The 5,351-nt window shown below is 35.8% G+C and overlaps 1 long non-coding RNA gene across 1 annotated transcript; it reads left to right on the forward strand.

Moving 5' to 3' along the window:
- The first annotated feature begins 203 nt into the window (after positions 1 to 203).
- On the forward strand, positions 204 to 4,450 carry LOC142601596 (uncharacterized). The gene is made up of 3 exons (XR_012835097.1): positions 204 to 255; positions 4,127 to 4,182; positions 4,399 to 4,450. It is a non-coding gene; the product is annotated as an uncharacterized LOC142601596 (long non-coding RNA).
- Positions 4,451 to 5,351: the final 901 nt, after the last annotated feature.

The raw sequence follows: 5,351 nt of genomic DNA on the forward strand, positions 1-5,351 counted from the left end.
CAGCTCCTACCGTAGCTACTAATAGCCTATATCTTCACTTAAGTGGATGATAGATCTGGCACCAAATAAAAAGAATATGCCAGATTTCTTGATGGAGATGTGTATACTGTCACCGGAAGCATGTATCTTTAAATTTCTGTTCTTTTTCCCCTTTGACCGTTTTATTTTATCTACTTGTTTTTTCCATAGGTGCTGGAAAATGTAAGAGTGATTGGAACTGCAGCATATCACCTTCCAAATGGTCTCTGCACAAAGGTATGACAGAAGAAATTGATTTTCACTTTTCATCAATATTTCTAAATTGTAACACATATTTTGCAGTAAAAGAAGATGCATCACCCTGGATTTTTTGTCAGCATTCCTGAAACAAAGTGCATTAAAAGCTACTAGCATGGAAGTTTCAGCTTAGTAATTTACAGCCTACAAATGGATTTCTTTCTCAGAGTGATAAGTCAGTCAGTGAACCATGCATTGTACATAGATGATGGGCAATTCACCCACTGGATGAGGGGGTTTTGGTGTTTCTCCTCAAAGTTTGAGACATAAAATGAATTTTGACTGAGGCTTTCTGGGTATTTCCAAATTTGCATGCATTATTTAGCCCTTACCAAATGGACTCTGGTAAACCACGATGAACTGAGCATCCCGTTCCTAAGCTCATTTTGTTATTACTGACAGAATTTGAAGTATTGGTTGGGTTAGTTGGTTTTGTACACCTAATAATAGCTCATCTACAAAATTCATTACTTTTTCATGTATCCTCATTCATCATTTTTACCTGGCTAGTAGCAGGTCTCACCATCTGATCCACAAAGCTGCTCTGATCCCTCACACTTCCTCCACTTAGGGGGTTAGCTCAGGTAGGAGGATGGAGCTTTTGGAGCTTCTGGGAGACTATGTTTTCTAGCAAGTACTGACACTGCTCTACATCTTTTCTGGATGAATTTGCTTTTCTATATTTGTCGAGCTTTTTGCTTTGATGTTTACATTCAGATAAGTGTTACTGTATATCAGATTTCTTTTCCTGGAATTGGAAGTGAAAATTAGCTTCTGGGAGAGGCAAGACTAAAGTAGCTCATACCAGCTTAACAAGACAGCTGAACAAGACATATTTTCAATTCCATTTATCTATTAAAGTCATTTCTTGAGGACCCTGTGAAGGCTTTACTTAAAGGTGTATCAGAGTAGCTGTGTTAAAGCTTCTAGAAAACTTTAAATGTTCTTATACTGGAAAACCAAAGTTTAATCATTTGTGCTTATCATGCACTTTTTGGCTGAGGAGCATTACAATATGTATGTGTGTATATATATCGTGTACACAAGTGTAAGTATTAACACAAATAAGTGAGACTGGAGGGAATCTCACGTATAATCTGTTCCCCAAAAGATGATTATCTGATGGTTCTTACGGAGCTCTAATGACAGAGAACTTACTACCTTGCCTCAGTATTTTTATTTTTTTTTTTTAAAAAATGTATTCAGATCTTCTTTGTTGTAAATTAAAATTGTTTCCAGCTAGATTTCAATACAGATCTTTAGCTCACTTCTCTAAGCACCACTTGCTTGATATTCAGTTGTATACTGTAAATAACATCAGTTATATCTAATGTTATGTATACATTAATTTACTTTTTATTGATGGTCCACAACACACAAATGTGCATCCTGAATGCCCAAATATTCTCCAGATCAACCTGAGAACATATTGTACAAATGTAGACCAAAATATCTGGATGCATTTTATTTTTATTGTAACACAAGAAAACCAAATTTAAGCACAATGTGAATTATACTACTTTTATTAGTTGTACCACTTCCTTTCTTACCTCTCTTTTTTAAGTATTCATGTTGTTTCCAAGAGTTCTCACTCTTGAGGTACATGCTCTTTTTTGTTTTTTTTTTGTTTTTTTTTTTAATGTTCACACACTAGGTAAAACTTGTTTAAGCTGCTAAGCTTAGCTTAGAGGAATGAACTTTTCTATACTGGAAACTAATTCTGGGTGATCTTCTTAAAATCAAATTTCAAGTTACTTGTTTATGTATTTCAAGGCACAGTTCCCATATAGTCTCTTTATATTTTTGTTAGAATTTGTCCCTGTCCTAAGTGTATGCCTATTAATAAATTTCCATAATAAACTCACTCATTATGGGACCTAGGTATTGTGCAAGTGCGGACTGAAATAAATGGGTCATACTGAGATTACAAACTGGCTGGCCTGGAAATGAAACTTGAATTCCAAAAGGAGAAGCTGAAAGATTTTGTTCAGGGATATAATGACTGGAAGTTAAGCCTCTGCTTTTCTCTGGTTTCACCATAAGGAAGTTGTGAAGCCTGGACATGGCCTAGTAGTGATCCAGCGCCTGAATAAAGGCGCAAGGACTGCACTCATTCATTTATTTTGAAATTAGATTTAAATAATCATGACGGGTGACAGCAATGAAAAAATATGACAAAGCATTCCCTCATTATCTCCAAATATAATACTTAATAGATAGGTAGGACCCTAGTTAACAATTGACCACAGGAAACTGTAGATCTTACAGCCAAATCAAATTAGAAATCAATATTTGTTTTCCCTACTTTTTCAAAGCAAAGCATTGAAAAAAGCCCGTAACATTTTAGTCATTTAGCAATGCTAAGTTAAATTAATCTCTGTGGGCTAGGCTGCACCTCGAAGCACAACAGCTCTGAGGAGGAATGTATTTGAAGGAGAGGATGGAAAGGAAGGGGAAAAGGAGGGGGAAGAGGGGAGATAGCAGAGGTAGGTGGTGGTTAGTTGGTATGCAAACCCGTGGCACTGGAGTCAGTCTGCACTGAGATGTGAACCAAATGCCTCAGAGGAAGCCTCGAACAGGGCAATACCCAGCTCTCATTATTGTTTCTGCTGAAAAAGAGAGTATGCACATCTCTTGTGGACTGTATAAATGCAAGGTAGGTTGTCTTTCCCCAGATTCGTTGGGTACAGCCACCTTCAAGTGTGCAATACATCTAGCCATCCTACCTAGCAACTACTCTTCCCTCTTTCTTTTTTCTTTTCATCCCCCCCCCCCCCCCCTTCCTTCCTTCCGTAGCTGGATTTTGGAAGGGTTTTCATTTTACAGGAAATACAGACTATTGATTTTCTTTCTGAATCAGAATGAAAAATAGATTTTTAGATTTCCTGGAGAATGGAAATTCTGCCTTTCATCCAACCTTTATCAAAGACTGGGGAATAAATTCCCACGTGTTCTATTAACCTCGATTACGTTCTGAATCTTCACACCAGCTAAGGCACAGCTTCCAGTATACTTGCTCCCAATAGTCATTCCAGTGCTTGTTGGGTACCTGAGGATACCTCACCAATTGATTGAACAGTAACTTCAGAGCAGGTGGTTCCTTCTCTTCTCCTCTCCCATCTGCTTCTTTTGTCACTCAGCCTTTTCCCTTCTACCCTGTAATCAGAGTAATCTGGTAACCTGAGACTGCTGAATTAACTTCTTGAGAGAAAGAAGACAGAAAGAACATTTGTGTGTGCCTTTTTATATTGCATATATAATGGTATGACATAGTACATATACACATGGGACCCTCTTGGGGTAAACTGTTGATACAGTCTACAAATATTTCCAGATGACACATGCACCTATAAGAAATCTGTTCAGAGTATCATTATGTTGCTTGTTGGGGGGGGGGTAGGGGTGAGAAAGCTTACAAACCTTTTTCCCAACATAACAATTAATTTTACTTTTCCTGGTGCAAGTACTCTGCAAAATATGTTCATTCCACATGCACCAAACCTGTGAAAACAAATGTCTGAGTTTTCTTTGCTGAAACATGTTAAACTGCAGATATATAAAAAATACAAGAAATAATTCCATCGCTGATATATTAAAATGGAAATAGTAGTAACTTCTTTATTTAAATAAAATGTTGTTGTCACTTAATAATAAGGGAGATTAAGTTTAATCATTTGTTGTATACCACTGTATTAGCTTTAATCAGAAATGAAGTCTCCATAATATGTGATGAAATAATTGTAGGTATGTGAAAGGCGTTTTCACCTGTAAAATAATGAGGCTTAATTTCAAAGATGTGCACCAACAGTGTGCAGCCTACTAGATAAAATGTCTTTTTTTTATATTCCAGGTGCTTTATTCACTTCCTTGTTTGCTGAAAATCATATTGTATTTGCAGAACAATAGGTAAGCTCTTCAGTATCTAACTTAATAACTGTCAATACTTATGGGTACAAATGGGGGAAAACATTCTCATAAACTGATTTGCACTTTAAAGATCAAAATGCATTTAATTTATTTTTTGAGTAGACACTGCATCAAGCTCTATTTGTTATTAACATTTCTCTTCATTTGTTCCAACTAGTGTGATTGTAAATTAATTCTTATCAACTTTTTGAGCAGAAAGTAAATATACCTGAACTTAAAAGCAGTCATAGCAAAGGGAGACCCAAACGACAGAAGCACAATACAGACATAAAATGAATGATGACTATAAAAACAATGTTATCGGTAACAGAAAAAGATGTTTTCGTACTCCCTGGTCTGCTCTTTATTTGTAATTTTTGTGTGTGTGCGTGTATACATATAAACGTATCTTAAAACTGCTGCTATCAGTTTAACATTCACTTTTTTTCCTTAGTGCAAGCAAACATCAAACCAGTATATGCTCTTGTCCTTATTTAAATTCTAAAAACAAGTAAACCCCAAAGTGATGTTTTTATTTTTTTGTTGTTGTTTTGCTTTAATATTTTATTCATGCAAAGTGGTAAGTAGGTTAGTAGGTACAATAAACATACTTAACTCCAAGTATCCGTTTTCTTCTCTGTCACGATATTCCTTTTGAATTTCAGGTTTAGTAGCCATATTATAAATGAAACACCAGGCTCTTTTCTGTGGCCAAAAAAAAATCCCATGACAACAACAACAACAAAAAAGAGTGAAATACCCTTTAACCGATTTTAGCTGTGCCGGAGTTTTAAATTGTGAGGCAAAAGCCTGTTCTTGAGCTCCCCATCCCTTCCAAGTGTTGCAGAGTCTTGTCAGAAAAACTGCACACTGCATAATTACAAAATAACAAATATGCTTCCTCTTTCTTCCCCGCTTTTAAACATCATTTTGATGATGTACAAAGAAAAAAGCAGAAAGAAGGGTATTTTCAAATTCTGTGTCTCCCACCCAATACCCTGCAAATTTTTGTGACGTTTATAACCATGTCAGTATATTTCTTTTTGAATTCTTGCTGCTGTGTGAATATAAATGTGAAAATTCTCAATGAAAATAATAGAATGTTTTGGCTATAGAGAAACAGTAAAATAGGCATTAGATAAATGAACGAAATTATCCCTGTAACATAT

The sequence above is a fragment of the Balearica regulorum genome, chromosome 4, assembly GCF_011004875.1.
Source record: "Balearica regulorum gibbericeps isolate bBalReg1 chromosome 4, bBalReg1.pri, whole genome shotgun sequence".
Lineage (NCBI taxonomy): Eukaryota > Metazoa > Chordata > Aves > Gruiformes > Gruidae > Balearica > Balearica regulorum.